This window comes from Nannospalax galili, unplaced genomic scaffold (genome assembly GCF_000622305.1).
Source record: "Nannospalax galili isolate Female #2095 unplaced genomic scaffold, S.galili_v1.0 scaffold104, whole genome shotgun sequence".
NCBI classification, from domain to species: Eukaryota; Metazoa; Chordata; class Mammalia; order Rodentia; family Spalacidae; genus Nannospalax; species Nannospalax galili.
The window spans coordinates 1,671,124-1,695,107 of record NW_008353596.1 but is presented as its reverse complement, the minus strand read 5'-3'; positions in this window follow the sequence as shown (position 1 = coordinate 1,695,107).

The following is a 23,984-nucleotide window of genomic DNA, read 5'->3' as shown; positions in this document are numbered from 1 at the left end:
TGATTCCTCTGTGTTGACCCTCCTCTTTATAGACTGGACACTGGTTCAAGTCTATCTGGTGGGGTCTCCTCGGCCTCCTTGATCAAGAGGATAGGTGACCCACCACAATTACAGGACATTTTGAGAGATGCTCATAGTCCCCTGGAACTAGTCGACCTAGGAGGGCAAGGAGCAAAAACTGTCTTTTATCTTTAAAAACTGAAATAACATTTTAAAGATTAATGACAGTGAATGCAGTCCACATCACTGAATCCAATGCCCTGAAGAAAAGTGTTACCTCCACACTTTTATCAATTAAGTTTCTTGCTCAAAAAAAAGAAACCCTAGGAAAATAGTAAAGCAACGACCAAAAGCAAGAAGAAGAAATAATAAAGAGAAAAGCAGAGAAGAGTGATGAAGAAAATATAATGAAGACCTAATCAATAGGTCAAGTCTTGGTTTAAGAAATTAGCAAAGTAAGCCTGGCATGGTGGCCCAGCACTTGGGAAGCAGAGGCAGGTGGATCTCTGTGAGTTCAAGGCCAGCCTGGTCTCCATAGTGACTAGCGAATCCAGGCCAGCCATGACTACAGGGAAACCCTGTCTTAAAAAAAAAAAAAGAAAGAAAGAAAAGAAAAGAAAAAGACAGAAAGAAATTAGCAAAATACACAAAGCACTAATCAAATAATCAGTAATAAAAGGAAGAAAACATTAACATCCACACTATGAATTGGTGAGAGAGAAAACAGCCACAGAATCAGATGAGAGGTCTAAATCGTATATAATTACTTGATGAACTTTTTAAATCTTTTATATTTATTTTTATTTTATATGCATATTTTGCCTGCATGAATAAAAGTGTACCATGTGCATGCAATGGCCACGAAGGCCAGAAGAGAACATCGGATCCCCTGGAACTAGAGTTATGGACTGATGTTCGCAGCCATGTGGGTGCTGGGAACCAAAACCTCCCCGGAATCCTCTGCAAGAGCAGCCAGTGCTCTTAACCACTGAACCACCTCTCCAGCCCACTTAAGAAACTTCTTTCATTTGTTTGGTTTTTGTTTTGTTTTTTTAAAGACAGAAACTCCCTGTAGCCCCAGCTGGCCTGGAACTCTCTATGTAGACCAGGCTGGTCTCGATCACACAGAGATCCACCTGCCTCTGCCTCTCGAATGCTGGGATTAAAGGCTTGTGCCACCACACCTAGCTCTCCCACTTGACAAACTTTTATACAAATATATTGGAGAACAAATGACTGAAATCATGAGTGGATTTTATATAAAAATCAGATTTCTTACTATTGGACAAAGAAAGAATTCTGCAGTGTTAGGCTGTAATCTGAAATCTCATTAGACACCACCATTCTTAAAAGATGACTAGGACGCGGGGAGGGGGGCGGGGGGGAGGAAATAAGGGAGAGAGGGAAGGGTGTTAGTGGCTGTGTCCACTCGAGGGCTGGAAGCTATAATGCCCCATTAATAATGAGCACACCTGGCGCTCAGGTCTTGGATTTCTAAACATCCTTCTCCAATAAAAAGAACCAGGCTCCTCTGATAAGTGAATGGTTCCAGGGCTGAGACACAGAAAACATAATGTAAACCCAGGACATGGTTTAAAGGGCAGAAAACTGAGAAGCGAGAAGTCAGCAGCCGAACTGGAGCACTGTCAATGCCCGAAGCCGGAGCATTGGAGCAACGAAAGAATGGCAGCACTGCGTTAGAGCTACAGAGTAAATATTCACAGGTGCACACCGATAAATCAGTAGCTACTGACCCAAAGGTAGAGGAAGATGCAGCTCCTCTGTACAGTGGAACCCAATTATCAGTTGTAGAAGCAAAGTGGAAGACAGAAAAACACCACTGGACAAATGCCACGGGGATAATTACTGCAAGCGTAACCTGCTGATGGCTTCCTAAACCGGTGGTGAAAGTGTGAAAGTCTGCATATCCTGAAATGTCTCTCCCAAGATAGTTATTAACTGTGCGTGAAGAAGAGAGGGTCTGTGCGGCAGAGGACTTGACAAGAACTACCTTGAGTCAGTGATCACAATCAGCATCACCAGTAATGCACTGTGTCTAAATTATGAACCGTAAGCAATGCCTGGTATCATTCCTGCCAGAGAAGAAACCTCAGTTCATCCGAACAAAACTGCACAGAGAGGAATTTAACAAAGTAACTGGTTAATGATCTTGGAAAGTGTAAAGATGATGATACATAAGGGAACGTTGGAGGAACTGTCAGAGATTGCAGGAAACTAAGAAAATTAAGTGCAGCATAGAAGCCTGGATAGGGATCCTAGAACGTAAAAGTGAAGTTAATGGGAAATTTGGTAAAATTAGAACCTGGCCTTTACTTAATAGTGCTGGGCTAATGTGAATTTCTTGGTTATGTAACTGAACTATGATCATGTAAAAAGTGATCATTAGGGGACATAGAACGGATGCTATATAAAATTTCTCTGTAGAAATTTTGCAACTTTTTCTGTAAACTGAAAGTCAGTTCAAAATTACAAAATAAAAATAAATTTTAAAAATAATGTGTGATGGGGCCAGAGAGATGGCTCAGCAGTTAAGAGTGTATACTGGTCTGTAGAGGACCCAGGTTCAGGTCCCAGCATCCACATGGCAGCTCACAACCACCTATAACTCCAGGGAATCCAATGCCCTCTTCTGGACTCTGAGGACACTGCACTCATACATGGACATACCCACACACAGACACACATATACACATAATTTAAAAATAGCAAAAAATAAATCTTTAAAAAGTAACATGTGACCTGACCACAAGGAATTCAAAGTTCAAATCCACAACAAGATTCTAACCACAAAACTTCTTGATAGGTTGACATTAAGCTTATTTCTAAATACCCCATGGGTTCAAGAAGTAAACACAAGAGAAAGCAGAAAATATTTGGGAATGATTGAAAAGAAAAACTCAACATGTCAAAGTTTTTGGATTACTACTAAAGCCACAATTAGAGGGAAATTTATAGCATTAATGTTATTGTTTTAAAAAAATAAGGGGGGGCTAGAAAGATAGCTTAGCTGTTAAGAGCACATACTGTTCTTCCAAAAAACTTAGTTTATTTCCCAGCAACCATGTCAGGCCGCTAACAACCACCTGTAATGCCAGTCCCTGGGGGATCCGATGCCTTTGGCTTCTGCTGGTATCTGCACACACTTGCACAGACACACTCATATGCACATAATTTAAAATAATAAAAATAATAATAAAAGAATAAGGGACTAAGGAGCTGGTTCTGTCATGACGTGCTTGTCTTGCAAGCACAGGGACCTTGAGATCAATGTCCAAGGAAAAATGCTAGGAGTGCTGGCTCCCACTTGCACTCCCAGAACTGGGGAGACAGTCAGGAAGATTCCCGGGGCTAGTTAGACATCCAGCCTGGCCTAATTGGTGATCTCGAAGAAAACGGGAAACATTGTCTCAAACAAGGTAGACAACATTCCTGAGGATGACACCCAAGATTGTGTTCAGGCTTCCATATACACATGCACACAGGTACACATGCATCACACACACATGCACACAGGCACAAATACATCCCACATACACAAGTGCACATGCATACATATGTGCACACAGATACACATGAATCACACACGAGTGCACATACATCCCCATGTACACAGGTGCATATGCACCCCCCCCCACATGCATACAGGTGCTCACACACATTCACAAAGGTGCACACTTGTCCCCTCGCACATACACACACTGGTAGATGTACACACAGTTGCACTCCTCACACATACATGCACATTAGTACACAGACATGATCCCTCACACACTTGCATATAGATGTAACTGCATATTGCCCACATGCACACAGGTGCACATATACCCACCAACACACATGCACACAGGTACACATGCAGATACCCTCACACATACATGCATACATTTATATAAATGCACACGCACCCCCCACATACACACAGGTACACATGCATGCACACACATGCACACGAGTATGTGCACACACCCAACACATGTACAGGTACACACACATATTAAAAAAGAGAATGAGTGTTCCAAATCAGCAATCTGGTTTGCTGCTTAAAAAAATAGAAATGAAGGGATTGGAGAGCTGGCTCAGGGGCTAAGAGCACTGGCTGCTCCTGTAGAGGACCTGGGTTCAGTTCCCAGCACCCACATGGTGGCTGATAACCATCTGTAACTCCAGTTTCAGGGGATCTGACGCCATCTTCTGACCTCCATGGGCATCACACAATATGGGTGCACCTACCTAACGCAGGAATACATTCATACACATAAAATACAAATAATAAATAAGTGCTCACTTCAGCAGCACATATACTGAAATTGGAATGTGTGGCCCCCATACAAGGATGACATGCAAATTTATGAAGTGTTCCATATTTTAAAATAATAATAATAGCCATAATAAATAAAATATTTTAAAAGAAAGTAGAAAATAAGAACAAATTAAACATGCAATATAGAAAACGAATGAAATAATAAAAATGAAACAAAATTAGATGGAAAATAGAAAAAATAGAGGAAAATAAATTAAATTAAACATGGCTCTTTGAAAAGAGCAACGAAATTGAGAAACCCCCCAGCCCCACTGATGAGGTACAGAGAAGGGAGGGGAGACACAATAATTAGCTCAAGACTATAAGAGGGGTCATCATTAAAAATCCACAAAGACAGTAAGAGAAAGATAGTGAAATATTTTGGAAAACTTAAAAAAAATTTTTTTCAATGTATTTTTTGTTGAATTTTTGTGGATTTCATGCAATACATTTTAATCATACTTAGACCTTCCCTATCTGCAATCCCCATAGCCTGCCCACAAGATTTCATGCACTCTGTCTTGTATGTTAAAGCCTATCTAGTCAAGTTTGTGTATCCAGATGTCCCTCTTGTGAGAGTTCATACACTGGAGCCTGTTCAGCCTATCTAGTGTCAGTCCCTTAAAGAAGATCCACTCTCCCTCACCCAGCAGTGATCAGCTGCCAATAGTTCCTCAGCTAAGGTTGGGGCCTGCTACCCATTCCCCCGGTTTTATGCTGGTTTTTATCTGATCGGATTTACGGAGGTCTTGTATATGCTGTCACTATTGTTGTAAGTTCATATGAGCAAGTTCCTAGGAGTCTGCAAGACTCTGTTTCTTTATGGTCACGCATCACCCCGACTCTTACAATCTTTCTGCCCCCTGTTCTGCAATGGTCCCTGAGCCCTGGATGAGTGAGGTTTAATATAGGGGTCCTATCCAGGGACACACACTCTGCAATCTCTTGTTCTCTACGCTTTGGCCAGTTGTGGCCCTCTGTGTTCATCGCCCTCTGTTGCATGAGGGAGTTTCACTGATGAGAGTTGAGAGATGCATTAATGTTCTCTCTACCTTTGTTCCACTACGTTCTGTGAGCCTTAGGTGTAGAGGTTCCATTGCGAATGTGTCACTTAGGTGTAGAGGTTCCACTGTGGATGTGTCACTTAGAGCTGGGCATCTCACAGACACTTATTCTCTGTGTGTGACCACTTGTGGAACTCTGTAATAGTCTCCATTTGCTGCAAACTAAGCTTCTTTAATGAGCGGTGACTGGCATACTTATCTGTAAATATAAGGATCCTTATTTGGCATATAGTAAGAAATTATGTTTGTCTAGGGATATGACAGACATAGGGTTTTCTCTAGGATCTATGACCTCCCCATCCATGTGAATTTGAATATATTTACAGTGCCACACATGAGTTCCCTCCCATTGAGAGGGCTGTAAGTCCAATTAGGTAGCTGTTGGTTACCTCCAAGATAAAAGTACCACTACTGCACGATGTAGCTTGCTGTGCTGGTCATTGTTGTGGTTGTTAGGCTTTAAAGCTGGGGTTGGACCATTGATTGACTTTCTCCATTAGCAGCTTCCACAGCGTCCTCCACAACTATGAGAGTTAGTCTTCAGGGAGGAGGCTTCTGGGTCAGTTCCAGCTCCACTGCTCCAAGTGCTGTGTGTCTGAAGTAGGTCCTGTCTTCAGCAACAGAGTCTTACTTTCAAGTTCTGGGAGGTAATCAAGGACTGTGGCAATAGCCTGCATCATTTTTGGAGTCTCTTGGCCTACCCTGACCAACAACTCAAGGGAGTTTTCTCCTGTCTGGCACTGTGTTTCTTGCTATATAGCCTTCTGCTACACACATGCACTCATGCACGGATATTGTACATATATATATTTTAGTGGGCTTTTGAACTACTGCATTTCCTTCTGGTTTTTCACACCACCTATGCATTATTTATCTCTAGTCTCTCTCCCCGTGTAAAATGCCCCCTTTTCCCATTTTTCCCTTGAAATACCCCTGTCTCCTATTAGCTTCCCTCTCTTGAGCTCCTTCTTCCCCTTTACCCCCATGGTTCCTTATATATACCCCCATTTCTGTCTCCTACTAGCCCCTTCTCTTGGGCTCTTCTTTTCCCTTTACCTCCATGGTTCCTTTCCATTTTCCTGGCTCCTGTGCTTACATCGGGTCATATACTCACAGAGAAGGATTTGATGCCAGGATCCACAAATGAGAGAGAACATACATCGCTTGTTCTTCTGAGTCTGTGTTGCTTCACTTAGTATCACAGTTTCTAATTATACTTCATTTATTTTCTTTCTGTTGCCTCTTGGGTACAGTCATTCCTTTCTTCAGTCATTTGTAATGCTTTGAGTATTCACTGTAGGCCTGGTTTGGTGGACATGAATCCTTTAAGCCTATTCACGTCATGGGAGATTTTTCTTGCCCCTTCAGTTATAATAGACAGTTTTGTTGGGTAGAATGTTCTGGGTTGGCATCTTTGGTCCTTTAGAACTGGGAGTACTTTGGTACAGGCTCTTCTGACTTTCAAAGTTTTCATTGAAAAGTCAGCTGTAATTCTGATAGGTTTTCCTTTATATGTGACTTAGTGTCTTTCTCCTGCAGCTTTCAGCATTCTCTCTTTGGTTTGAACATTTAGTGCTTTTACTATGATTTGCCATGGGGAATTTCTGTTCTGGTCCTATATGGTGTTCTGTGTGCTTCTTGTATCTGTATGGGTATGTCTATCCTTAGTTAGGAAATTCTCGTCTATAATCCTGTTGAAGATCAGGTCAATGCCATTAACCTGGGATTCTTCTCTTTCTTCATGCCTATGATGCATAAGTTTGGTCTTTTCATGGTGTCCCACAATTCCTGCATATTCCATTCCTGTGTTTTAAAAAAATGTTCATATTCTTTGCTTGAACGGTCCAATTCTTCAACTTAATCATTCAGTCTTGGCATTCTTTTTTCAATTTCATTCATTCTGTTAGTGAGGCTTTCTCCTGTTGTTTCAAATTGGCTCACTGAATTTCTAAATTCCATCTTCATTTTGGCTGCGTCTTTCTTCAACATTTCTGTCTGTTTTGTGAATTTGCTTTTCAAATCCTGAATCATCTTTGTCATTTCATTCAACTATGTATTTGTATTTTCTTAAGCTTCTGTCTGAGTTTACCCCTCTCCTGTTGGAGCTTTTGGAATTGTGTGTATGTTCTTTCAATTTGTTGAATTTTTTTATCATGTTTGTAACTGTTCTTTTAAATTCTGTGTCCTGGGTTGCCTATAGGAAGTTCTCACTGTAGAATTCTTTTTAGGGCTAGTGGTGTTTGGTGGGGACATAATATTTGGAGTTCTCTCTCTTTTTTAAAAAAATTTTGCTGTGGTTTTGGCATGTGAACTTCTTTTGTTGCTTGTGATTCTGGTATGAAACTCAAGCCCGCCTTTGTTGAGTTGAAGTTTGAGCTGTTTGTATTATTTGTGTTGCTTGGTTGCTTTCTGATCAGTATGAAAAATTAGTTGGTTGGGCTTCAGATTCCCTCCTTTGATTTTATATTGGAGAGACCAGATGGATCTCGGCAGGCTACTCAGGAGTTCTCCAGGAAGGTGAAGGGACCCTGGCTAGTTAGCCACACTCCTGTAACCTCAGCATTGGGGTCAAGACCCAAGGAGAGGGGATGAGAAGAGAATGGGCTGGCCCCTACTGGCCAGCAAGGAAGACTGAGCCCTGGAGCAGTGGGCAGGACTAGAGATGATTCCAAAGCAGAGGGATAAGGCTGGCAGGATTTAGGTAACTTACTTAAGCCAGAAGGCTGAGTCAGGCAGTCTCAGAAGGACAGTTCAAAGCGAGAGGAGAGGGAATAGGAACAGGATGTGCAAGCCCCTACCAGCCATCAAGGATGTCTGAGCCCTGGAGCAGTGAGAGGGACCAGAGACGGTCCCAAAGCAAGGTTTGGCAGGATTTGGGCAATTCACCCTTGGAAGCTAAGTCAGGCAGTCTCAGGCAGTCTCAGAACAGGTCCAAGGCCTGAAGGGCGGGTATGGGAACTGAATGTGCCAACTCTTACTAGCCATCAGGGAAGCCTTATGGGAAACTTTTGACAATAATTTTAAGATTTTTGGTGAAATATACAAAATTTATGAAAGATACAGGTAACTAAGGTCAGTGTATTAGTTACTTGTCTCATTGCAACAAAATATCAGACAAAAGTAACCTAAGGAAAGAAGGGCTTGCTTTCTTTCACTTGGAGTTCCAGAGGCTACAGCTCAGTATGGTGGTCCCAGAGGATACAGTCCACTATGGCAGCAAACGCATGGGGCAGGAGCGTGAGGCACCTGGTCACCCTGTTCCCACAGTCAGGAAGCACAGAGTGATCGATGCTGGTGCTCAGCACCCCTTTCCCTGTTTATTCACTCTGGAGGTTAGGGCAGGTCTTCCCACCCTGAGTCAGCTAATCTAGGAATTCCCTCCCAAACACACCAAGGATTTGTCTCAAGGTGACTCTACATCCATAAAACTGACAAACAGTATAAAACCCCTCCTTCAGTCAAGAAGTAAGTACCCCTAACAGTCCGACGTTCACTAAACAAATCTGAACAGTTAAAACTCTAGCCACAAAATAAAACTTAAGTCTTAATGGCTTCAATATGATTCCAACCAAATATAAAATCAAGAAATAATACCAAAGTTCTTTGCCCCACATCAAAGCAAAAGCTATTAATTTCAGACCTCATCACTCATGTACACATAAAAATTCTTAACGAAATTGTAGCAAATTGATTCTAAAAACAAGATAATGTAAAAAGTGGAATTTATCCTAAGAATTAAAATTTGGTTTAATGTTCAAAAACTAAGTATATCACCACTTGGTTTTTCTGGTTGTTGGTGGTTTTTGTTTGTTTGTTTTTGTTTTTGTTTGTTCGTTTGTTTTGTGAGACAAGGTTTCCTCTCCCAGGCTGGTCTCAAACTCACTCTGTAGTTCAGGCTGACCTTGAACTCCTGATCTTCCCGCTTCCACCTCCCACTTGCTGGGATTATAGGCCTGCACCACCCCACCTAGCCTATGCAGTGCTGGGGATCAAACCCAGTGCTCTGCCAATGATCCACTTCTCAGTTCCTCTATCACCATCTTAACAGACAAAAAAGAAGCCACAGTCATCTTAGCAAAGACAGAAGAATCATTCGACAAATTCTAATATTCATTTATGGGGAAAAAAAAAAACTCAGCTAACTAGGAACAGAAGAGAAAAACTTAACCTGATGAAAATTGTTAGACTCTTACAGCTAAGTTTCTACTAACTATGCAAAAAAATTTAAAAAAAAGTTTTATCCATAAGCTCTGGAACAAGGCAAAGATGTCTGTCCTCATGACGTCTCCTTAATTGTGTTTTGGAAATCTCAACCAGAAAAAGGATTTAAAAGCATATAAGGAGAGGGCAGAGTAAAATGTGCTGTGGTCTGTGTCCCGGTGAGGAACCATCCCCATTCCACAGATCCCGCAGCAGAAGAATGAAGGAGACCAAGGAGCAGTGAGGCTAAAAGGCTTGATATTCATCCAGAGAAACTGAGATTAGCTCTCTACCTCACACCATACATGAAGTTAACTCTGGGTAGATCACAGAGTTAAACTTTAAAAAGGAAATGTCTCTGAAAAAAATTTTTTAATGCAGAAATCACTAACTTTAAAAGGGCAGACCAGCGAATCTGACACCTTTGACTGGTGATGCCTGTGTCCCTGTGATGGGTTCAGCACCACATGAAGCCACAGAGCAGCACAAGGGGGCTGTTGCTTTCTTCTCTGTTGCCTCTTTTTCTCACTTGTTCCTGTGATTGTAGTGATCATCTCAAAGGTACAGCACGGACAGTGAGTGAAGAGCTGGGCTAGTGCACTTTCCTCACTTCCTGAGTGCTTTTCTGCAGCATAATTGCTAATCGTAATTTGTACCTGTACATGTTGGTCTCCACACTCTTGAGTTAACCACCTTCTGTGGCTCCAAGTTACCTGACAATAATGCCTTAATTTTCCTTTGGGATTCAACTATATATAAATATCTCCTCCAATAAAGGAGTACAGGTGACTAACCACTGAGTTATTGAAATTGTTCTTTGTTGATTTGTAAAATATGAAAGAAAATGAAGACCTTATGTATATCAAAAGATACTTCGAAAGTTAATGAACCTCAAACAGGAAGTCTTTAGAACACACACACACACACACACACACACACACACAGAGAGACAGAGAGAGACAGAGAGACAGAGAGAGAGACAGAGAGACCGAGACAGAGAGAGAGAGAACCCAATTGATAAGGAAAAGAAAACAAATTATGGGAACTTGGAGAAAAGACAGAAAGAGTTGCTTTAAAGGGGGACTGCATATGGCTGATCAGACATATATAAAGAGATATTTAATCTCATTAACAAAAGGAAAATCCAAATCAATACTAGAAATTTGACAACCTAGAGCTTATGAGTCATTGGCTCAACATGATCTCTTATCTAATATATTTCTGGTAAGAGTGAGAATTGGTACAATTAATTTCAAAATCAATTTTTCTCTATCTTAGCAATTGAACTTTGCATAAGCTAAAATATAATCATTTCCATCCTAAATGTAGACCCAACAGAAACTCGTTAGGAGTAACTTAACATTCCTATCCACAGGAGAATGATTAAATAAATTGTGGAATATACACAGATGGTTATTTTGCAAGAGTTAAAATCAATAAACTTCAACTCCATGCAGCAGTATGAATTTTAGTAACATACATTGAAAGGGAAAGAACCAAGCCTGGGATTTCTGGAACATACTTTTTATAACCAGAAAAATTTAAACAACATATTGTTAGGCCATACATTGTATCTGAATATATATACCCAAAGCAAGAAAATGACACACATACAGTTCAGAAGGGAGGCTGCCTGAGAGGGGCAAGAAGATGAGAGGAGCAGGCTGGGGATGCAACTTGGTGAAAACATTCTGTGGGCTTGGTGTTAGGTTCATGTTTCTTATTGAATTCAAAGTCAATAATTAAAATAAAAGAGGATCTATCATGCGAATCAACAACAGTCCATTGTTGTGTCCGTCAGCTTTACTGCTGGACCAAATGTATGAGATAAACAAAGTACAATTCATAGGGCTTATGGTGTGGGAGGGTTCAACCCAAGACCAGGGAACCTTGTAACTCTGGGAGCGTGGCAACAGAGTTCATCATACTTGGAAGGTGTGGAGGAGGAAGCCATTCACCTTGAGAAGGGCAGATAGCCAAGAGGGAAGGAGCCAGGGTCTGTTCATCCCCTTCAAGGGCACTCTTACCTTCCCGCTAGTGTCTGACTACTTAAAGTTTTTGCCGCTTCCAACGATACCATGGGCCAGTGTCTTGTTTCATTTCCATTGCTGTGACAAACACCCTGACAAAAAGCAACACAGTATTTATTTGACTTATGATTTCAGCTTACAGTCCATTACTTGGGGGAAGTCAAGGCAGGAACTCAGGCACCTAGTCACATCACATCCATAGTCATGAGCAAAAACATGGTGTGTCCTGGCTTGCTTGCTCCCAAGAGCTTTCTCCTCTCTTGTACTATTCTGGATCCCCCTGCCTAGGGAATGATACTGCCCACAGTGGGCTGGGTCTTCCTACCTCAATTAACAATCAAGACAGGCCCCCAGGTCAACCTGATCTAGATAATTCCTCATTAAGACTTTCTTCCCAGGTGATCCTAGATTGTCTCAAGTTAACAGTTAAAAATATCACAACTTGGGGCTGGAGAGATGGCAGAAGACCGAGTTTCGAATCCCAGCACCCACATGGCAGCTAACAACTCTCAGTAACTCCAGTCCCAGGGGAACTGACAGCCTCTTCTGATTTAAAAAATTATTTCTCGGCTGGAGAGATGGCTCAGTGGTTAAGAACACTGGTTGTTCTTGCAGAAGATCTGGGTTTGAATCCCATCACCCACATGGCAGCTAACAACTGTCTGTAACTCCAGTCCCAGGGGAACTGACAGCCTCTTCTGACCTCCACAGGTATTGCATGACACAGGTGTGCTTACCTACATTCAGGTAATACATGCATACACATAAAATAAAAATAATAAAATTTGGAAAAAAAAATAATATCACAACTAGGGACCAAGGCTTCAAAGCATGGGCTTTGGGGGAACATTCTAGATCCAAACTTTATTGTCAAATAGGAATCATCAGGAATCTAAGTATATCCCTGGAAGTCAACATAGAATCAAATAAATACTTAACACTACCTCTAGCATATAGAAAATGCTCAATAAAAGTCAGTTGTAACGATTGCTTCTGGCTTTAGCCTTGTGACTCATCACCTCAGATGTTGCCTCTTTCAGGCAAGATCGTGTTGAACCTTACAGAGGAGGCAGGGAGTGGGGGCTGTGGCCAGATCTTAGAGCTCGGCAGGAGGCAGGATATTTTCATCTGTCTTTGTTGCTAATAGCATAGGGCTATGTACTGGGCACATTATGAAGAAAGGTTGATTTTGGCTTGTAGTTCTGTTCCAATATTAAGTGCCAACATCTGGTGGTGCCCTTCTTGTTGGCAAAATCTCAAGGTGATACAGGACATCACATGGCAACAGCTAGGGAGAGACATGTGTGTGTCTGTGTATGTGTGTGTCTGTGTGTCTGTGTGTCTGTGTGTCTGTGTGTGTGTACATTCTGTTCTCTCTAATAAAGCCATCAAGATGACTATCAAATATTTTTTAAGGATTTTTTAAAATTATGTGACTGTGTGGGTTATGTGCTTGTTGGGGGGGTGCCCACAGAAGATGGCATCAGATCTCCTAGTACTGGAGTTACAGGTGGTGTGGGCCACCTGATGGGTACTGGGAACTCTGATCCTTTGCAAGAGCATCAAGTCCTCTTAATCACCGAGCTGCCTCTCTGGCTCCAACTGTATCCAATAGTAATCACCACCACCTGTAAACATCATATTCAGATTAACACACACAATTAACACACACCACTACCAGCACCTTATAAGGGGTTAAACTCCAGCATCAGTTCTGGGAGAACCAACCATATCCAAGGCAGCCTAGAGGCAGTCTGAAGAGGTCAGGGCAGCTTTGAATTGAGTGCAGGTATGACCCCCAGGGGACAGTTCTGAGCCCCAGGAGGGCATAGTCAACTCTACCAGAGAAGACAGAAACCTATACTGTTGGCATGCCCTCCAGTTCAATTTAAGGCAGAGAAGCAGTGCATGCCAAGTAGAAAGACATTGAGTGTGAGGGACCTTGGCTCCCTGGCCAGCTCCAAGGCCCCATGATCTAGAAAGGTTGGCAGACTGTGGCACCTGGGGAGCCCCAGGAAGGACCACAGCACATGTTAGAGCCTGGGAATTGCAACCAATTGCTGGAGACACTCTGATGTCTACAAGTGTCTCCAGCAACACTGTCCCCTTACCTAGAGACTGGGAGGTCCAGGCTGGCCTCTGCCCTGTCCTCTACACCCCTCTTGTCAGTAGCTCCAGGCCTCTCCCTGCAACACCAGCATTTTCCTCTCCAGATAGATGGAAATTTCTTTGCATGGGTCAAGTCAAATGTCTCCTGATGAGTTGCTTCAGGCTCTGAGGCATGCAGCAGAGCCATGTGATTCACAGAGAAAGCTGCCTGCAAGGAGAGGGCCTTGGAGATGAAGGTTGCTGAGGATGAGGAGAAGGGGAGGAAGAAGGGAGAGGAAGAGAAGAGGGAGAGGAAGAGGAGGGGAGGAAGAGGAGAGGGAGAGGAAGAGGAGAGGGAGAGGAAGAGGAGAGGGAGAGGAAGAGGAGAGGGAGAGGAAGAGGAGGGGAAAGAAGGAAGAAGACAGGAAGAGGAAGGGGGAGGGGAGGAAGAGGAGGCGAAGGGCCCTTCTGCACATGAGTGGCCCCTGCGGCTCCTGCAGGCCCCCAGCAAATTTCCAGAGGCTACATTTGTCAAGTTCTGCAGAGTGTGCTGCTCTCCTGAGTTACATAAGTCACTGAATACAGAGCTAGCCCTTGTGACCAGGAGACCAAGACCCAAGGTCCCTAACATCTTTCTATGTATTCCCACACCCTCCAGCCTGGCCACCCCCTGCAATGTGAAAATGAGTAAAGTTAACTCGCCCAGCCCTTCTGGTCTGGAGGGGCCAGGGGAAGGGGGCTGGCAGCTAGCCCACCCTGCCTAACCTAAGTCACACAGCACAAATTCACACAAATGTGGGACAGGGCTGGTCGAGAGCTACCTGGACTCCAGGGTTGACACCCCTCTGTGGGGGAAGCCAGGGGAAGGGGAAGGCTTTTGAATCAGGTAAGAAAATATATGACCTGATCTGAGGGGTGGGGAGAGGCAAGGAGAGAGAAGGGAGGCAGGCTGGGAGGAAGGCAGAGAGGGAGGCAGGGCTGGCTTACACTGTTCCAAGAACATCCCATACAGAACCTCATTTATTACCCATATAATAGACAGGGAAACTGAGGCTGGAAGTGGGGGAAGGTTTCATCAGGTGCCCAGAAAGTAACAGCAGGCAGCAGGTTCCAGGTCCAGAGAGGAGAGGAGCCGCAGAGGCAGCAATGTAGAGCACAGGAGACAGCTGAGGTTGGGGGTGGGGGCACATATGGGTCCCCAGGGAAGAATGACCTGAACACATACACATATCCCAATCTGAGTACAAATATAAAAACTGCCTGGAGAGGGAGATTTCATCTGTCCTGCTCCATCTCAGCCACACCTCTTTCCCAATGTTCAATTCTACCTCTGGAACCCAGACTCAAAGGTCACACACGTGCACCACCCAGCCTAGCAGACACTGGCTCCTTCAGTGCACTGTTCATGCATCTGAGTCTTCAGTCCCATCAGACCCAGCCTTGGTCTCTCACCTGTTACATGCTGAGTGTGCTGGCCTTGCCTGGAGGCCTTACAGAGCCAAGACAAGGGCTCCTATCTTGAGCAGGACATGTCAGAATGCATACCCCATGTTTAGTAGGTCAGGGGCTCAAAGCACACCAAAGAGGGAGGACCAGTGCTGCCCAGAGCTTTAGGGAAGGTTAAATGGGCTTTGAGGAAGGGTATTCTATGCAACAGAACAGCCTGTGGAAAGAGCAGATATGTGGGATGTTGGAAATCATTACCCTAGAAGTACCCCAGCCTCACCCCACAGCTCTGCCCCAAGTCATCACCTCTGTCACCCCATGGCCCTTTGCAGCTGTGGGTGCAGCTGTGGGACCCCAAGCCCCCTCCAGGATGCATCCTGGCCCACAGGCCCTTCTATCCTTCCCTCCCATGTCTCCTGGGGGTGCACATGGATGAGCTGCAAATACAGCCTTCTGGGGCTGGGCCCTGCTGAAACAAAAGCACATTCAGTAGCGAGCATGTTTGTTTTTGTTTTCTCTCTCGCGCTGATGGAAACACGCGCTGACCTCACTTTCCCACAAGTACAGTAGCTTTCCTGAGCGGCAGCGCTGGGTGCCAGGAAAAAGCAGTGGCGCATTCAGCATCAGGAACACGGCTCAGTGGCAGCCGTGGCCGCCAGTGGAGTACAGCTGTCAGGCTTCTGACATGAGTTTCCGAGGGTGGGGAATATCCGGCCTGGACCTCCCTGGGGGACCTGAGACAGCATGGCCCTGCTCATCTGACCCTGTGGCTGGAGGATCCAGGTGCCTGGCTAGGAGGAGGACCCTGGAGGGACCTTGCTCAGCCAGACCTGGGTTTCTGGGCCACCTGGCAAGTCCTGGCTGTTACCTGGGCAGGTCACTATACTTTTATGAAGCTTTATTTCAGATCTTTCTACACGCTTCCTCTCCCACCAATTCTGACTTTCATCATCATAAATAGTTTTTATCCACTCTTGAACTGTACAGAGGTGTAATCACATGGCAGATAGTGTTTTGTGTGTTTGCTTCCACTCAACATGATGTGTGTATGACTCTTCATGGTTATGCATGGGAAAAAAATGAAGCATTTCTTTTTCATTATTGTGTAGTACTCCGCTGCTTCCTCTCTCCTAGTGTTAGGCAGTGGACTGACTTCTGTTGAGTACATCTTTAGCTTCTTCTTCAGCAAACATTGGGCATGTCACAGTACTGAACAAGACCCACTTGGGAAATAAGGCTGAAAATTCACTCAAGAGAGGATTGTACAGGTGATCTGCACTAGAAACTTCTGGAAACCTTTTCCTACAGTCCTGACCTCTCCCAACCCCATCTGCTGCTTCCCCCAACTCTTTAACAACAAAGTTCAGGTATTCAGACTTGGCTAGGCAGAGGTCCTGTTGGATGCTGAGTCCCAGAGGCCCTGGTGGTCAGAGTGAGGGACATCACAGGAAACCAGAGGAGCTGGGGCCAGCTGCCAGGCAGTGACTCCACGACCTAAATATGTGCTCTTGGCCCAAACCTCCTTCCTCTCTCCTCTTGGCCCTTCCAGGCACAGGGAGGAGTTGGCAGGCCTGGTGCAGATAACGTGGAGAGCCCCAGGCCCTCTTCTGTCATCACCTCCCCGACGTGAAACCCAAGATCTTGTTTATTTATGAGGAAATTCTGTTCTGCTCGACAAATGGTGTATAGGGGCCAGGGCACATGGAGCGTGGAGCCGGCCTGGCCAGCATGCTGTGCCTCTCTGCTGATGGCTCACTCAGAAGGGGAGCTGACAGCATCAAGAGCCAGCTCCACTCCTCAGATGGGGACTGGGGTGGAGAGGACCTGCCTTCCCCATAGCCAGAAGTCCCTCTACCCCATAGACCATAGGTGATGACAGCTGGGTGGCCCATCTGATGGTCTTGCTTTGGGACAACACTGTTCCCTTCCCTTCCTAGGAGGATAAAATGAGGTGAAGTGAATGTGTCAGTGCCCAGGGATAGGAGGCAGAAAGCAAAATACACCCAGGACGCACATGTCTCAGAGAGGCACACCGGGGACTCATTCAGTCTGCCAGTTGTGCTGCCAGGGAGATGGGCAAGTCCCAGGTATTTATGAGGGTATAAAGTCAAGAGTGATGAAATAGGTCACAGGTGACAGAATTCTCAGGTGTATAGGGTGGGACTCAAGCCTAGCCTTTCTGTCTTCCCACGACGTGAGGTCCAGCTAAGTGCTCACCTGACCAATCAGTGTCCAGCAATAGCAAACTCAAACTCTATGTGGAATTGGTATGTAGCTCCAGATTGCTGCTGTTCTCGCCAAGGGGCGCATCCTGAGAAACACGCTCTTGGGGGTTCCTTAGTTGTGATGTAACATCCACATGGAACATGTTTGTTTTATTCCATTTCTGTTTCCAGTTGATCTGAAAGGCCCAAGATAAGCTGAGTCCTTAGTGTTCAAGAAAGGGTCAGTTGCTGACCCCAGATTGGATCATGTTTCCCATGCATATGTGGGTGTCACAACTGAGTTGTGGCAAAGCCTTGTGAAACTCCCCTTTCCATGCTGCCAGAGCTATGAAAGGACACAAGTAGGGAGATGCTTCAAGGTACAGAAGAGAGAAAGCTGTCAGCTGTGAAGTAAATGTAAATGGATTAAACACCTCTATCAAAAGACAAAGACTAGGGACTGGAGAGACGACTCAGCAGCTAAGAGCACTGGCTGCTCTTGCAGAGGACCCAGTTTCGATTCTTAGCACCCACATTGCAGCTAACAACCATCCCTAACTCCAGTTCCAGGGAACTCTGATACTTTCTTCTGACCTCCATGGGCATTGCACGGCACAGGTGTATTTACACACATGCAGGCAATATACTCATACACACAAAATAAAAAATAATAAATAAAATATTTTAAAAGACAACGATTTCAGGTGCAAGACAAAGGGTGAGGTCATTCGACACCTATGCCAATCCCGAATGTTTGAAGACTCATCTCTGCCCTTTCTAGTCTACATAGGCTTTTACCTCTCCAGTTTCTGTAATGCTGGGTTGCTTTACAGTTACAAAATATCTCAAACAGACTTCAAAGTCTAAAAAGTAACACAATGCCCATTGATCTACCACTGAGATTAACCTCTGACACTTACTCCCTATCTTTTTACACGGCCCATCCTTCCCTTCCCACTGACTGGAGCACCATGGCTGCAATTTCCACAAGTGTCTGTTACTTTTCCTACAGATGGGTGTAACTGCAAACTTTATATGGAATATGTATTTTTGGAGTTGATCTATAACATATAGTGTCATCGACAACTTTTGCAGTTTTCTTTTATGGGAATGACATGTAGAGAGGCCCAGAGATGTCTTGCATTGTTTTTGAGAGGCCTGAACAGTGCTCAACATGTCAGTGAACAGCAGATACTTGCCTGTTCACTTGGTGCTGTCAGCCAGTGCCTGCATGAACACCTTGTACATTCGAGCTGGTTCCCAAGGACTTGAGCTCTGAACACTTATCTGACACCTGTCACTGTCCCAGCTTTCCTCTCTAAAGGTGAAGTTGAAGGGTCCCAGGTTTCACTGAGACTTGAAGTCAGAGAAGCTGTGAGACCACACAGAAAGGGAAGCAGCTTTCTAGAAAAAGGGAGCCACTGGGACTAAAAGCTGGACTTGCTATTTCCTGTTAATTAATCCTGGGGGCTGGAGCAAGTGCGGCTGTCATTATAGCAGAGGGCTTTGGGGAATGCTTCTTCTGTCCTCTTTTAAAGTAACACTCTTCCAGTTTGTTCTGGTAATTTTATTCTATTTCTTGTAACAACCAGCACTCCAGAACTGAGAGCCTGTGATGTGCAAGCTTGACTGGGATGCATACCCGGGGGGCTTTTGAATGCACAGAGGGTCATGTTCATGGTCTGGGACAGAGCCTGGAATCTGACTTCACCACCTTCCTGAGTGGTTCTGCTATTAGCAACCTCAGCTTAGGCCCAGGGGTGGCATATACCTAAGTCACTAACGAAACCCTTGGGCAAGCTCTCTCAGCTAGGCTACGGCCTCTGGCTAGGAGTTGGGAGCTGACCCTGCCCAGTTTCCAATCTCCCATTTCTGCATGCCCAAGAGGAATGGTCTGTGGGCACTGCCTGCTCTGAAATGTCCCACCAGCCTCTCCATGTACCTGTTGACATGCTCATGCCCTGTTGACAAATCCTGCCAGAGTCTGGGAGGAAATGGATGGCAGCCCCTCCCCAACATGTCTGATTTTTTGAAGCAGAGAGTCTGGCTGGGCCACATGTGAATAGAGGACTGTGCCTCTGTATGTAACACAGTGCTAGACATGGCATTGACACAGATAGCACTTTCAGTGAGGCAGAAAGAATTACAATTCTTATTTCAGACACAAGGCCACCACTGAGACACATAGCAAGTAGAAGCCAGGAATCAGCCAGCACACTGACTTTAGCATGCCCAATCAGAACCACTCTGCTGGGTCCTGTCTCTTCCTCACTCTGGAGGGAGAAGACTCCCCAGGGCTCCACCCCAGATATACCCCTTCCAGGTCCTGCCTCTTCTGGGGTGATATGCAAGGTCTCTAGTCTGGACTTCACTGTTTCTGCCTCATTCTTGCATTTAAAATAGACTGTAGATGTTCATATACATAATCATGCTAATATCAACAACTCACCAGGGCCAGGATTCTTACAGTCACTACATTCAGGCACACAAAGAGAGGCTTGCATGGGTTATCATATGCAAATCTGACCATCCCCACACTACACACACACACACACACACACACACACACACACACACACACTACTGCAAAGGGCCCTTTATCCCCTACCACATGAGGAACCTTATCTACCTTATCTGTGAGAGGCAAGGCCAAGTTGCTTGGCTGCTCTGCTAAGCCTGCAGAGCTTCTCACCCTAGGGTCCTGCTCTTTCCAACACTCCCTGGGCCTTCTAGCTCCTTCTTTAGAGTGAGGTCATGCACCACAGTAGCAATAACAACATAGCAACAATACAGTCCATCCAGCTCTCCAGACTTTCCTCCCAAGAGTACTCAGAGTCAAGCTAGTGTCTTACTGGGCTCCAACTGCCCCCACCCTGGTTTAGCCCAGCCTCTGACTGCCTTGCTTCCTTTCTGCCTTGGCCAGGCCCCAGGATCTGTCCTCTGGCCCCTTCTTGATTAAACCAGAGTCATGCTGTTCACTGCTCATCAGATACTGTCTCTCCTCGTCTCAGAAAATGCCAGGGACTCCCTGTCACATTGTCCCCAGCTCTGTTAGACAGCTGAGAATGTTACCATGTTCCTAGTTCTGTTAGACAGCTGAGTCTGTTACCATGTCCCCTGCTGTTAGCCAGCTAAGCAAGCCAGCTCTCAACGCCTCCCAGCTCAGTGAGACATCAGTGTGAGGCCCACTCAGAACTCGGGGAAAGAGGAGCCAGAAGTAGCAGGTGCCAGACCGGGGTCTGCATTCCCCGTGGTGGGTCGTCTGTTCTGTTCAGTTGACAGCACTGGTCAATCACAGCGCTATATTTCAGAACACTTAATGACTAATCAGTCCATCACTGGAAAATCCATATGTATGATTGGGACAACTTGGTGATGTGAATGTGGTTCATACCACACATTTTTAAGATCTAAATAAACATCAAGTGTTCCCAGGGAGAGCTTAGCATCTAAACTGAGATTGCTAGACCCTGCATGGCCAAGGCTCCATGTGGGGAAAATCACAGAGGTAAACTCACCAAGAAGCTTTATATTGGTTATATGCTGAAATGATAGACTTTGGAAAGATTTTAAAATATATATTATTAAAATTGATTTACCTCCCTGTTCATTTTTTTTCAAATGCAACTACTGGTCATTTCTAAATTATATGGGATGTGCATAAAGTAGATGGGATTGTGCTGCTGTAAACAGGGCACTGACTGCCAATGGACCAGAGCCAGTGCAGTGATGACAAACCCATGTACCATCCATGGATGAGATGTAGTACCCACAACTATCAGGACAGGTGGGGAACTGGCTATGACAGTGAAGGGAAGAGTTGATGGGCATCAGTAGGTTGTGCCCAGCAGGAAGTTCAGAAAACCTTTTTAGAAGATGGCTTTCAAATGAATGACAGAGCAAGGAAGGGCAAGCTAACCCAAGGGAACAGCAGATGCAAAGCATGGCGGAGGACAAAGCTGGAAGAGCTGCACTCCCGCATGGCTGCAGCCCTGAGTTCAGTGACAGGAGTTGTGTTCTACATGCTCAAAGGTAGAAAGGGGGAGACCCAGGGCCTCCACGTCATGTGTACCTCTTCCTGCAGTCCTTCATAACTTCTGAGCCTGTCTCTCCTCGTCTCAGAAAATGCCAGGGACTCCCTGTCACATTGTCCCCAGCTCTGTTAGACAGCTGAGAGTGTTACCATGTTCCTAGTTCTGTTAGTCAGCTGAGTCTGTTACCATGTCCCCTGCTGTTAGCCAGCTAAGCAAGCCAGCTCGGAATATACAACTGATGTCCTAACTATTGATATTATTATTAGTGAACATGTTACAAGGTTTGATGAAGCATTTGATGTCCAGTCTTTATACAACTGCCAAAACAGTATGACTGTTAAGACAGGTCCAGATGTGGCTTCAGGCTAAACAAGTACCCATCACTTGACACTATGACCCCTGTGGAAGGAGGACTGGCAAGATGGCTCAGTGGGTAAAGGCTGACAACCTGAATTTGACCCCCAGTACCCACATGGAAGGAGAGAACTGACTGCCACAAGTCGTATTCTGACCTCCACATGCATACCATGGTACGCTCTCACCCCACATATTCACAAAAGAAAGGAGAGAGAGAGAGAGAGAGAGAGAGAGAGAGAGAGAGAGAGAGAAGAATAAATGGACCAAGAGCTCCATATTCCAAGAACGACCCATGCAGACAGACAGTACCAAGCAGGAACTGTGACAAGATCTTTGGGAAAGTCAAGCTCAGCACACTTGGAAGCCCACACTTTGTCTCTGCAGGTGGCTCATTATTTTTACTCACTGATCTGTTCATTCATTCATTGGTCTATTCATTTAGCCACTGTTTGTTAAGCACTTACTAGGAACAATGAGTTATGGAGGCTCCAAAGTCCTAGGACTTCAATAGTTTACAAAGAATCAATACGTGCTCACTAAAACCAGTATTACCAAAGTGCACAGGATAAGCCTGATGAAAGTGGAGGCTTAGTGAATATTTTCCAGGGAATGTACGATGTTCATTACAGTGTTGTTTATAACAGTAAATATAGAAACAGCACAAACATCCACCATAGGGGACTATTGACGGACAATGAAGTAGTACCATTACATTCTTTAATTTTGTGTATTTAGATGGGTAAAGGATGGGTAGATGGGTGGATGGAAAGAAATTCTAAACAGAGAAATAGAAAACAGAGAATTGGAGTTCAGAGAGTGTCATTGAGAAGACAGTATGAGAGAAACACCTGGCACATAGTAGGTAGTCAACAACTGGTGTCCCTATAGATGATTTCCCCAGGGCACCTGGTATGTCAATCCAAAGACCCAGGAATACCATGTGTGTGATGAATACATCCCTCCTCAGTGCCCTGGGTTGCCCCCTGGCTTCTGTCATTAGCTATACTTACCACCTGCTGATGCCATGTTGACTTCAGCATATATTACAAAGCTATAGTAATCAAAACATTATGGTACTGGCATAAAATGAACACAAAGACTAATGACACAGAATAGAAAACAGAAAAACAAATATATGCATTTAAAGCCTGTTAAATTCTAGGAAAGGTATCAAGGCATACATTTGGAAAAGGACAAATTTTTCAGTATGGTACTAGGAAAACTGGACAGCCACATGCAGAAGAATGAAACTGGATTGTCTCTTGCCATACATAAAAATCTACTCAAAAATTGATGACAGATGAAAAGGTAAGCCCTGAACCATAAAGTCGATCTGAGAACACAGAGGGGGAGTTCCCCATCCCATTGGTATGGGTGAGAATTTTTATGGATATTTTTTTATAAACATAAAAGAAATGCAACAAATATGTTTGAAATATATCAATGCGCAAAGTATATAGGGAAGCCCCTGTTATTCTTTATAGCTTCTTATATACCTGATATTTTTCATGATAAAATACCAGTCAGAAGAAAGCCTGCTAATGCCAATGTTGTATGGAATTCTGTGGAATTCCAAAGGAGATGCCCACTCCCCCCTGGGTTCTATGGCGGGCTGCTTAGACCCCAGAACATCACAGAACCTTCTGTCCCAACCACCCCCTGCTGTTGAAGCCAGACACAAAGGCAGAAATGGGGTAAACCCTGGAGTCACCAGGTGCCTTTCTTGGGACTCACCACATACTTCTGAAGGCCCTGTTCTCACCCAGAAAATTCTGCATCCCATTCTCTTCTGTCTGTGCCACCTCGCCCTAACCCTATTTGTACATGTTGAGACAGTCCCACCCCTGCACCCATCTTGGAACACACACACCTGAGGACACACAAGCTCACTTATGATAGAATGAGCAAATTGACGTTCCAGGTTGAAGGAACGAGGGTGAGAAAAAGAACAGCCCTTAGCACAGAGCTGTCGTCCCACCAGGAAGAAGCCCACTGACTCTGGTCTCTCTCACCTCAGCCTTGGTGGTCACATTCCCCAGAGGGAGATTCTTATGACTCAGGACAATCCATCCCCCACCTCTCCATCCATGGAGGACAAAGCAGGGCAGACCTCGCCTGTCAGTTAAGCATGGGCCTACTGTTTCTTACTGGATACCTACCCTGTTCAGCGTCTCCAGTCTCTAAGCTCAGAAGATCCTGGTGACATAGAGACTGTGACCTTCGAAAAGATTCTCAGCAGA